Genomic DNA, 13,458 nt, shown 5'->3' on the forward strand with positions numbered 1-13,458 from the left:
AAGCTTCCTGAAGGGGGAAAAAAGTGCTCTATGAGAGCAGGAGGTTCAAGCAGGCTCAGCAAAGAGAGCAGAGCGATGCTGTGGGTAAGGAGGCCAGCGGCCCCCAGCTCAGCCCTGCTCACCCCGCGTCCCGCCTGGTGGCCGCACACGTTCCCCCGCCACCTCCCCCTGCCTCCTCCCTTGGGGCACCCATGCCCTTGCTATACTTTCTGAGCTTCTCCAGAACTGAGCATCCGTAGATCACACTATGGGCATCTGAGAAAGACTAGGGCAAGGTGATACCATCCTAGATTTGGGATAAGAGGGAAATATGGGGGAAAAAAAAAGGTGGGAGAGAGAAGTAATGGAGAAAGTATCTCAGAGAAAGAATCCTGCTGTATGTAAGGGCTCAGCTTACATAGCCATGCTTTGTCCACAAATGGTTCTTTTGGTCCCAATGTCCAGGGGCAAGATAAAAGATCCTTCCAGTCCCAGCTTGTGTGGCTCAGTTGGTTGAGCATTGTGCCATGCCCTGCGAGGTCACGGTTTGATTCCTGGTCAGGCCACGTGCACAGGTTGTGGGCTCCATCCCCAGTAGGGGACGTGCAGGAGGCAGCAGATGGATGGTTCTCTTTTATCAGTATTTTTCTCTCCCTTTCTCTCACTCCCTCTCCCTTCATTTCTCTCTCCAAAAAATAAATAAATAAATAAATAAATAAATAAATAAATAAATAAATAAATAAATAACATATATATATATATAAAAGAAAGGTCCTTCCAAGCATCCTGAAAGCAAAATACAGAGAAATCATTCATATCTTTACCAGAAAACTCAAGGAAAGAGCAATGTGAAGAAAAGTCAAGATCATTAGAATTCTTTGTCTTTAACTAGGAGTAAGAAGTTTTTACCAGTCCCTAACTGAGTGAGACTTGGGACAGGTAATTCAATAAGAGTACCCCTAACACTATAATTAGTTATAGTGCACCTATGTTCATTATTAAATTTAAGGTACATAATTTACTCATTATAATTGGTATCTTTTCAATATATTGGAACTTTTCACAATCCCTCTTAAAAGAATTCTTCTGAATGTTGCTAAGTGAAAACTCCTGAGCTAGACGGGCTGAATGGACCATCTGGGACCATCTTCTTATTGGTGGGTGCTTGGAAATAACCGCATAACCCTTTAGCCCACCAATTAGCCCAATACCAAATGTATAAGTGGCCTTAGGGGTGGAGCCTTGAATACTGCCATCAGGACAATGTAGGATGTTTTGTTACACACAATAGGAACCAAGTTTGGCTAACTTAATGCCAAAAGAGATTTGTCAAGAGGGTGTGGCATAAGCTCACAGAATTGCAAGAACAGATGAACAACAAACCAGCCAAGGGTAGGTGGTGCAGGGAGAGTGGAGGGTAAGAGGATTATCGGCAGAAAAAGGGGAAAGGAGAGATGTTGGACAAGCAGAAACCTCTAGCATGCAACCCAAGTCTCATTCTTTCTCAAATACTGCCTGGCTTCACTGTTAAGATTCTAGATTTAATCCACAAGCAGAGGGTAAACCAATGTTAAATGGCTGATGTCTGAATTATACAATGGTTTTTCTTGAAGAGAAAAAATAATATAACAGTTCAGTGCACAGTCTTTGGAATCAGCCAGCCTGAGTGTTGATCCCAGAATCATCCTCACTAGCTGTGTGAACTTAATGTTTTCTAAGGGATCAATGTCTCTAGCTACTCTTAACCTTTCTGAGCTTCAGTTTCTTCATCAGTAAAATAGGGAGAATGTTTACCGGTATCAGTTAGGATGCCTAAAACCCAAGTAAATAAGGGAACTTTGTGTCTTATAAAACTGAAGAGTCCAGTGGTGGGGAAGGCTTCAATTTCACGGAAAACCCAGCTTTGTTCTGTGGCCTGCTCTGTTCTCTAAAAAGTTATACCACTTCCTCTAATATATACAATATTAAACCCTAAAATAAGTGTAAAATATCTAATAAAGCTGATTTTTCTCAGAATAATCATTTTAATCACGGATTTTTTTCATATATCAAATATCAGGTTCTTTCTGAAACACTTTTGGTACCACTGCTCAAGAACAGCTTAATCGGTCTACTTGATAACCCAACATAATATGTGTATGGGTGGGTGGAAGAATGAAAAAATAGATACAAACATGAATAGAGGATATATTTTAACTGCTCACATAATATTTCAAAGCCTATGTAAATGCAGGTAGAAGATTAATTTGTTAGAATGTTATCTATAGACTCAAAGTGCCTCAAAAGTGACATCTTCCTCAAAGGCAGATTACAGAATTCTAAAACTGGAAGAGACCACAGAAATCATTATACCAACCACTTTCCAGAAGAGGGAATTTAGGCTAAAGAGATTCCTTGGCCAGGATCATGAATTGGTGGGTAGCAGAATGAAACCAGACCTCAAAAGTCCTGACACCCAGGAAAGCACTTCTCCACAGTGCAATTCCACCTCCCTAGGTAACATTAAATGGCTTAGCAAACAAGATCTTCATAAATGGTGCAAAGATAAACTTCCTCTCAATCTGCCCCGAGCAAATAGCCACAGTTTTGGAATTAGTAAACCCAGACAATGTAGACATCATCAGCCCTTCCAACTATCCAGAGTGTGTCAGTCAAGTTGGAAGAAAGTTGTACTTAACACAAGTTTCCCAGGTCTGAAAAACATGGAAAGAGGAGGGGTCTATTATTGTTGTTGTTGCTTTTCAATAATAGTGAGAAATGGTATGTTAAACAGCAAGAGACAAATTATGGCTGTCACTTCTGTTTTTTTCTCCATAAAAGTAAACCATTAACATGAAAAGCATGTCCACAGGAACTTACCCTTTTTCACAGTCACCGCCTGTCCGTTTGTTCTCTACGTGATAACCCAGATATGAACTAGCTCTGAAATTATGGCTATTCTAGACATGAAATAGTCCATGAAGCAAACCAATATCCCACTTTTCTTGGGTTCTCTGTTATTCTCATTTCTGGGATGGCCACAAATAGCTTTTTGAAACTGGACCAGGTACAGAAACTAGTTACACACACACACACACACACACACACACACACACACACACACACACAAGACAAAATTTGGAAAAGCCTGTCGTAGACTTTAGCTCCTAAGCACACTACCAAAATCTTAATATTCAACAACTTAAGCAGAGCTTCTCAAGGACTCGACTTCAACAAACCCCGCTTCAGTTGACTTGCCACAAAACAGTCACCAATGGAGGGATGCCAAGAGAAGGCCCTCCCGCAGCCCTCCCCAGCCAGCTTAGCTTTGAGGTCCTGATACCAAAAAGTGAAAAAACAACAGAAAAGAATTCATGTGCTTCTGGAGCCATTTTTTGGGGGATGAGATGTTTCACTCCTACCCAAAGGAAGAGGCAGAACCCACTGAAGGCTGCCTGTCTCGTTCCTTGCAGTCAGCCTGTCCTTTAGCCAAACACTGAATGTCTTTTTCTGCTATGAGACAGATCATGAATTGCCACATTATACTCTCTGACCCCTCGGGGCCCCGGTGCAATATCATAATGCCAAACTGGGTCTGAAAAGAGCTTTGTATGGGATGAGACAAGACTCTAAAGACGACAGAGTGGCTGAGTCACTGAGGGTACAACCACAGAGAGCGCCGCACTTAGCTTGCTGGGTGAAGCTGCCATCAGAAGCCCCCCTGCCAATCTCTGTGCTAATTATGGAGGGGAGGAGGCACGACCTTGCAAGCAAATTGTGCTTAACACAGAGACCAGAGTGCCTAAGGGAAGAAACCCACGTTGTAAGCCTAATAAACAAAATCTAAAATTCACTGATTTAATAAAAGCATGTGATCCTAGGACAAGGTAGTTTCCTTAGGAGCAGGTGCACCGCAATTTCTTTTTAAATATTAAAGTTTTCAGAGAATTACACGATAGATGGCAGCCTGGAAATACGCTGATGTGTCCTGGCAGAATTTCAGATATAATGGGTTTGGTTTTTTTCTTTGTAAACCTTCCATCAGTGGGAAGGCAAGTCCTGCCAAAACTGAGGAACCCAAGCTGGAGGCAGCGCGGCTCCACCGCTCGGTGCGCCAGGACGTGCCAAGACTTCAAGGCCAAATCGGAAACAACCACGTTGAGTTCATTAAAACGACTGAGTGATCAAAGGCGTGCAAGCCTTCACAAAGGCAGAAATTAATCTGTTTAATACTTGGCTAAATTCTCAACTGTTGAAGTAAATTTGAAACGAAATTCATCAAACTCCCCCTTTCCTGTGGAAAAATCCTGTGAGTTCCTCAGAGTGCCCAGGAGGTGGCAGAAGCGTTCTTTGTTTCAGTTCAGGAGCTGCAGCTGCAGTTCCAGCCCCAGAATTAATGTAAATACACATTTTCAGGATATCAAGAATTATATTCAAACATGGATAGGCCAAACCCCGCTTGGCAATCATTTTCTGAGGGAGGAAACGATAAGAATTAAAAAATGAGTCTTGGAAATACCATATGATTTCACTTATATGTGGAATCTAATGAACAAAATCTAACAAACAAAATAGAAACAGACTCATAGCTGTCAGAGGGGAGGGGATGGGGGGCTGGATAAAAGAGTTGAAGAAATTAAGTAAAAAACAAACAAAAAACAACAACAACTCATAGACAAATAACAGTATAGTGATTACCAGAGGGAAATGGGAGTGAGAGGAGGCAGGAGATGGTTTAGGGGTGATAAATAGTGATGGGAGGAGACTTGACCTGGAGTGGTGAACACGCAATACAACATACAGATGATATCTTATAGAATTGTACACCTGAAACCTATATGATTTTATTAACCAATGTCACCCCAATAAATTCAATTTTTTAAAAATTAATCTTGGCCATCAGTGGAAAAGAAGATAGAAAAACTACAACCCAAGGACTGGCACCCTGCTAGGTACTTCTCATGACTTCCCCAAGCCTCAGATCTTTCAGCACATCTAGCCTTCACCTCCCTGCCCTGCATTACCCCTTACAGCCTTGCCCACACATCCCTGAAGCGACCTGCAGCTTCCTCACTAAGCTAAAGAATCTGGAAGATGTACAGGGAAGGTCCTCATCTCACTGCAATGACTCCTGACCTCTCCTTCGCCTGCCTCCTCTGTGAGGTCAACGTCCATAACCCAAGGTTTATCTACCACCCTGCATATTATGAATGTTGATCCCTGTTGGACAAACTGAAGCTGGTGTAGGACCTCAGATTCCTCAATTCCCTGGAAGGACAGCATATAAAATGTTGATACAGTCCTTCATGAGAAAGAAAACTCATTAAAAACTCATAGAAATTCATGAAAAGCCTTTCACCACTTATTTTATGAAAATGTTTATTCCAACCAGATCAGTGGCGGGGGGGGGGGGGGGGGGAGTGTTTTCTAGAGCTCCAATTTCACGCACTTTAGTACGAAATGAATCAATCGTAGCTGGGAGGAGCACAATCAAAGCTTTCCTTTTCAACAGCAATAAAGGCGGTCAAGCCCTGTTTGGTATGGCACTTGACATGGCTTGTAAAATCTGAAGTTACTAAATGATGTATTTCAATAGTAATCCCTTGCAAAATTCATAGGAGGTGCTAAATTGGGACAAATGGCATCCAATGGGATCCAGATGCTTCACCCTAGACTAGGTAGAAAGTGTGAAAAATTAAGAACTGGACCGATTTTTTGCCCTGAATTTCTTGAAGGAGCCAGAGTTCTTCCAACATGGAATGTAAACACTTGGGAAGGTGGCCTGGAGAAGCATGTGCTGTGCGGCAGCCTGAGTCCCAGCTGTGTTTACACTCGGATTCCAAAATATCTGGGCCTGAAAGGAAGCTGGCAGGAGGGACAGAGGAGCCTGCTGGGTGGACTGGCCCCAGGGGAAAGAGGGGAGCTGGTTCACAATGGGAGGTGTGACTGTTGACAGCATGAGGCCTGTCATTGGTTTATCTTGCAGCTCCCCTTCCCAGATGCACATTTGACTCCCAAGGGGATGGAGAAGACCCTGCAATGCATCGACCTGATTGGGCCCCTTTGCGGAGTGGCTACGTGGAAGGTGGTGGCAGCAATGAGGGCAGCAGTGGCCTTGGGCAGTCAGGGCTGACGCCACCACCCTCGTACCCGGAGAGACCGGGCCTTGGGGGCAGGGAGGGGCCTTGGGGACAGGGAGGCACCTGGGGCACCACTGCCGCTTCTGCCACTGGTGGAAAAGAGGCATCGGCAGCAAGTGAAGCCACATTCCACCGGCCCAGGGCAGGCAGAAGAAAATAACAGGCCTCCTGTTGTGACCGCGAGCAGCAGTTCTTAGAGAACTGGCTGTGGCAGGCTAAACAATGCCCCCCAAAGTGTCCGTGTCCTAATCCCCAGAGCCTATGAATACATTACCTTACGAAAGGGGCCTCGCCGATGTGATTAAGTAAAGGACCTTGAGATGGGAAGATTATCCTGGGTGATGTGGCTGGGCCGCTGTAATCACAAAGGTACTTACAGGAGGGACATGAGAGTCATAACCACAGAAGGAGATGTGACAACAGAAGCAGACGTCAGGGAGAGAGATTTGAAGGTTACACTGCTGGCTTCCCAGGTAGAGAAGAGAGCCTCCAACCCAAGGAGTGCGGGTGGTCTTTACACGCTAGGAAAAGGCAAGGAAACAGGTTCTCCCCTGGAGCTCCGCCAACCCGTTTTAGACTTCTGACCTCCAGAACTATAAGATAATAAATGCATGTGGTTTTAAGCCACTAAGTGTGTGGTAATTTGTTACAACAGCAGCAGGAAAATAATTTGCTGGTGATAGACTCCTTCCAGAGATTTCACAATCATCGGTGAGCGTGAGGAGGCTTAAATTCCCACCAAGCAAGGGGAGGCCGAGCCAGAAGCTTTGGGAGCTCAGTTTGTGTGAGCAGGGGGATACAGGTTAGAGTAAGGTAGGCTAGGCCCACAGGGCTGTTTCACACTCCAAGCTTCCTTGGCAGAAAACTTTACCTTAGATCTCACCCTGAACCTTCATTCAAATCATCAGCGTCTGTTTTCTGCCACCCTAGAAGATTCCAAACCAAAGCGTGCGTGACTTTGCCCTTCCCTGCCCTTCAAGAACTTCTGAGAAGCAAGTCATGCTATGAGTACCTAGCAAAGAATACTACATATGTCCATAAATGAGCTCCCGAGGCATTTGAAAGCCTAAGAACAAAGCCCATACTTATCTTTTGGATACTAATAATGCTGCATTTCTCAGTCAGCTGCTCCAGATTTTAATTCAACCCTTAAAAGCATTCTGCTGACAAGACATTATGGAAATGTCTTCAGAGGTTTGCCCTATGACTCCAAAGAAATCCAGCCTACCCACCTGAGATTCAGGACTCTCTTCTCAGCCAGATCATCATTAAACACTGAGGGCTTCTTTCTCAGGGCCCAGGAGAGTATTTGAATTGGCTGTACTTATCCAGGACTTTCTGCCAAATTAATCAGTTGTCTCTTCCCAAAGTTCAAATGTGGTCATAGATTCGAATATATAGTCTTCCTATTAGTAGCCATTTCAGTACATTTTACTTACACCCAACTCTATTATCTCCAATAACAATAGGGATCGGGGAACATACAAAAGATTACAATTAACAAATGATTTCCAAATTTCATTTTGGCTTTTACATCATTTCTCTTCATCTTTATTACAAGAGCTATCAACATGAAGGAAAAAAGTAAGTTTATTCAAATTCCTTCTATTATTTTCCTTGACCACCTTTTGGCAGAGTAGTCAGATAATATGAAAAATAACAGTGGTAGGAGAAAAGCAAAATAAACACTTGACGATGATATTCAGAGGCTAGGAACAACCTGCTCCATGGTCCAGTCCAGCTGGACGTGTCCTCTGAACTACCTTGGACCAGCCACAGTCTTTCCGGGTATCTGTCTCCTCAGCTCTCCTCTATAATATTTCTGCATTTGTCCTCATATGAAGCATTTCATTTACTTGCCAGTTAAATTGTTTAATATTTCTTCTTCACATTTTCAACTTGAAATTGGCACTGGAGGGAATGCTCCCCATTCATACTCACCAGGATGGTGAGTGCCCCAGTCTGGAAAGCAGGGGCCTGTATCCTTGCTAACACCCCTGCTTTCTCTGACACCACAGGCACCCATGTGCTGTACAGTCCCATCTTCATCGCTTTAGTTCACTTCATTTTTTTACCTCCTATTTCCTCACCATTTGGAAGTGTCCTCTTCTTCCTCCAAACTTCCCACTTTTGAAGGCCAACTTATGTCCCCCCTCCTCCATAAAGCCTTAGCTGGCCACAGCTGGCCAAGGAAATCCTTCTTTCAAATTCACGGCACTCATCCTATGCAGCGTTCAGCTGGAATACAATTATATCTACTGTGCAGTGCCTTTCACTGTTACTTAACTCATGTTACTTCTCTTGTTGTGTTGTTTTGTTTTGATGCTGCTGGTTTTCCAACCATATCATAAACTTCCTAGAGATCAGAAGCCATGGGAGCCATTGTTTGTATTCCCCACAGCACCTAGATCTGCGCCTTGCACACAAGAAGCACTCATTCATTTATTACTTACCCATTCAGCATTCATTTCTTTAAGTGCTAATTCATAATTGTTGAGTGAATGAAAAGCAGAAGGGTTCCCATAATCTAAAAACTGGATACTTCAGTTCTTAGTAACTCGGAATTTATCCCTCTCGTTTCAGATTTACTCTTTGTTACAGGGTAATTTCTCCATGGGCAAATTTAAATCGCAAATATTCTAAACAGGTGTCAAATATGGGTTGTCTGTGCATGTTCTTGTAATAACAGTTGACACAAAATGTTACAAGTTACTTAAGTGCCTAGAACAGATTCTGTAGGTTTATAAACTGAAGAAATTACCAAGATTGACAGAGCGAAAATAACCCTCCCTACAAGTGCTCAATTTGTAAACTGCATGTTAAATGACAACATACCTGCTTTTATTTCATCACACTTTGTCTTTATGGAACTTAGGTGTGTGCCTGTTAAATTCCTTCAGGGGCAATAAATAGATTCCCTTGTTCCACTTTGTAACCAGAATTAACGGCTATCTGCCATTTCTACCATAAATTTCAAGTTTCAAGTATTATAACTAATTACATGAAAATCATATTAAACTGAAAGTTACCATCAAAATTATTAACCAGATGCTATTTTAATACATATGAAAGTGAATTACATTTATTAAATAAATTGTGTGCCTACCAACAGAGGTCCCAAAATAGTCCAAAAGGTTATTCCCATATTTTTCCACATAGACTATATAAAATAAGCTCCATTTAAAAAATAAATGGATTTACTCTGCTGCCTCTTGCTATTTCACCTACATGGAACCTGGCAAATCGTTTCACTTTAGAATGTAGCTACTGGAGGGGTTCTGAGCGGTGAGTAGAATTGCAGAAACTTAGTCAAGCGCCACCTGGTGGTCAGATAAATATTTTCCCTACCATAGTGTGATCAATTTTGCTGAGAACCTAGTCAAACCATGTCACTGGTAATTACATATGTCAATGATTTAGGGTTTCAAATCACAATAAATCATTACAATCAATAATACTTTATCAACCCTTAATCCTGTGGAATACTGAGCTACTGGAGGAAATATTTAGATCAGATTGATATTGGTTCAAACCTCAGCTTCAACTTTTTTTGTTACAAATTTCTTTATCTTGGGCCGGTAACAAACTCTCTGGGGCTCAATTTTCTCACCCATGTCATAAAGCTGACTTAAGGAATAATTGAAAGACAGACATAAAGGGAATAAAATAATGCCTTTCATATTATTTGTGGTACCAACAATTGCTATTACCATTTTATAGGCAATACATGCTTGAATATATAGAATGCTTACCATAGGCCAAAAGCATACATTCTTTACCTATATTACCTCAGTTAATCCTCACAAGAACCCTATCAAGTTGGCATTGTTATCTAGCAATTTAAAATTTAGGAAGCTTACAATATGAAAGTTAAATGGTTCAGGGTCACACAGTAGGCCGCACCTAGCTCAGAGTGGTGAAATGAGGACAGACACAGTTTAGCAACTGTGAGATGCAGTCCCGAGGACTCAGGAAAGTAGACAGAAAGGCTGCAGGTGTGCAGGTGGAGGCCAACAAGCTTGTTCAAGCATTGCAAACTTAAATGCCTTTAGGCCAAACTAGTGTCCTAAATGAGCAACGTGGGCTGAGAGGCCCTGAGGTGAATTGGCCAGTGCAGGTCCAGTCCAGCTGGCGGAGGCTGGAGAAGCAACAGCCAGCAGAGGAAAGGGCACCCGGCTTAAAGCAAAGCATGGGGGACATGTGACACTTACTTTCACATGGTTCCAAATGAGGGAACAACCAAACACCCACACTCAGAATGTCTCCAGGAGAAATCTGATATTGTGCTCGAAATTCCTAGTCTTCAAGTCGCTGATTAACACCTTAAGGTTGGTGCCTCTAAAACTACAGTTGACCTTTGAACAATGGAGGGTTAGGAGCTTCAGCCTCCATGCAGCAGAAAATCTGCATATAACTTTTGACTCCCCCAGAACTTTATTATAGCCGGCCTCTTCGCATCGGTGGATTCAACCAACCGCAGGCCCAAAACAGTCCTTTCCGTGCCTGGTTGGGAATCAGCTGTTGGGAATGTGAAAATGCTTTTTGCAACAGTGGTAACTTGCATCCTGGATGCAAACCCGCAGCTAGGAAGGGCCGAGTAAGGGGACCTGCACAATTCAAACCCATGTTCAGGAGTTAACAATATAAATATGTAATGGGATATTGGCATCAGTGCCCAGCAAGAGGTCAGTGACACATGCCTTCTCTAAGGAGCCAGGAGTGCCTAGCAAGGTTCTGGGGCAAGGGGATAAGTGGTGAGACTAGGAGGCCTCAGCTCAGGCCACCACTGCAGCACCCAGAGGGCAGCTCCCATTGAGTGCTGCATCTGGGTTCAAGTCCTGCTGGTTAAGCTGAAAGGGGGCAGGACAAAATTGACAAGGGTAGGTAGGCCGTTTCAATTAAAAGCAGAGGCGGTCTGAACATCCTGGCACATGCATATATAGCTAATGCAGTTGTAAGTTATCCAAACTCTAAATCATGAATATCTCACTCAGTGCTCACCTGAGCAGTCCTTATGGGTTAGGTTAGTGCAATGGTCAACAGCACCATTAGGGTGGGCATGTGGGACAAAAGGCACAAGCAGGCTATGCCACTTCCCTTTGTCCATGCCTCTGTGTTCTGTTTTTCTGCGCTTTAATTGGATTTTGTCCTTGAGTTTTTTTCAGTCCTAACAAATGATTGTTTTCCAGGGGAATAGACAAACCTAGGATTCTTTCAGTGGTTAAATGCACACCGAGCATTATGGCAACTCAAGGAGCATAAATCTCAGATGAATGCAGGGTCATTCACCAGACCTAACCATGTTGACCAATAGAAGAACCAGAGAGAATGCCAAGTAGTTAAAACATTAGGCAAATAAATTTCTAATTAACATCAATTGTAAGCAATAAATTGATCATGTCAGGAAGACATCTGCACAGAGATCATGCTGGATGACGTCAGATGGTTCTGATCTAGTTAGCACTCCCATTTCTAAGCATGCATCTAATAATAAACAGCCTCAGAAATCATAGAAATGATTGGCCCATTGGCCTAGTAAATTCCCCCCAGAAATTTATCTTGGGAAAATAACCCAGATGAAGGAAAAGTAATATGCATGAAAATGTTCTTTGAAAACAATAGGAGAACGGGTAGAGAGATATGTTATAACACCCCCACTCAAGTGATCATTATGAAGATTTCTTTTTAAATATATCTTTATTGATTTCAGAGGGAGGGGGAGAAAGAGAAACATCAATAATGAGAGAGTCATCATTGATCAGCTGCCTCCTGCACACCCCTGCTGGGGATCGAGCCTGCAACCCGGGCATGTGCCCTGACCTGGAAACGAACCATGGTCTCCTGGATCCTAGGTCGATGCTCAACCGCTGAGCCACACTCGGCTGGGCATGAAGATTTTATAGTATGGAAAAATTCTTATAATATAGTGCTGACCCTTAAAAAGAAAGATTAATTACACATACCCTAAAACTGCAACATGTAAAATGTAAAAGACATCCTTAAAAACAAAGATGGGAATATATAAAAATAGTGAGAGGTACACTATGGTGTGTTTGCAACATTTTAAGAATGTTTCCATATTAATAATTTTGGGTAAGCACCCCATCCTGTGCCCAAGTCAATGATTAAGGGTTTCAAAGCACAATATAGTGACATTTATTGAAAACTCTCCTGACTTTTCTATGATGCTATATAAGTAATGTTCTCATAATAGACCTCTATCTCTTTTCTTTTTTTTTTTTTTTTTTTTTTGCAAATTAGAAAATGAAGTAATAAGCATGTAGTATTAATCATTAAGTAATAGAGAAATGTAATATCACACGGTGGTTAAGAACTTAGGAGCTGGGTTGTAATAGCCTGAGTTTGAATCCTGGCTAGTTTCTCTTGGGCAAGTATTTAATTTGTTTTAGGCTTTGGGTTCCTTAAATGTAAAATGGAAATAATTTATAGGACCTATCCTATGAGATTGTTATGAGGAATAAATCAAATCATGCATATAAAATACTTTACACAGTGCCTAGAAAATAGTAAGGGTTAGTAAATATTAGTTGCTATGACAGTGATGATTGATAATTATAGAGAGATCAAAATGCACAGGACGGGGTCCAAGGTAGAAGAAAAGGAGCCGTTCCTGCAAGATGCAATTACCAAGAACCACAGTAGAGAACATGTTTCCAAGGCTATAAATGAGTGTCTTGTCTCAGATGATAGTTAAATCTCTTTTTAATTTTTATTAAGCTTATTGGGATAGGATTAGTTAATAACATTATATAAATTCGACATCTGTATACTCTGTTGTGTGCTCACCTCCTGGTAAAGCAGGTCATGGTCATCACACCTAGACGGGTGTCCCACCATGGAGCCTTTCAGATTTTGGTAATGTCTTTTGAATTAAATATACCCATGCCTTTGGCACAGCAGCTCCCTTCCGAGGCATACACCCAAGTGAGAAACCCTTGCTCATTATATCAAACACACGTGAACAAAAGTGTTCATAGCAGCATTGTTTCTGATAAAAAAATTAAAAGCAGCCTGCCTGTCTCGACAGGAGAATCTGTGGTATATAAATAATGGAATACTACAGAGCAGTGAAGTAGAGCTACAAAATTAGTGACGTAGAGTTCCTTCTATCAGGATGGACAAATATCACGAATATGAATTTGAGTGGGGGAAAAACAAGTGGCAGATAGATATAAACATTATAATACCATTATTTGTAGTAAATTTTTAAACTTGCAGGAGTTATACTATATTGTTTATGGATATGCACAAACTGTATTGTTTTGGGATACACACATAGGTAGGAAAAGATTAAAAATACACATAGGAATGAAGATAACTAAGTTTAACAGAGTGACTG

This window comes from Miniopterus natalensis, chromosome 1, assembly GCF_054644295.1.
Source record: "Miniopterus natalensis isolate mMinNat1 chromosome 1, mMinNat1.hap1, whole genome shotgun sequence".
In the NCBI taxonomy this organism is placed as follows: domain Eukaryota; kingdom Metazoa; phylum Chordata; class Mammalia; order Chiroptera; family Miniopteridae; genus Miniopterus; species Miniopterus natalensis.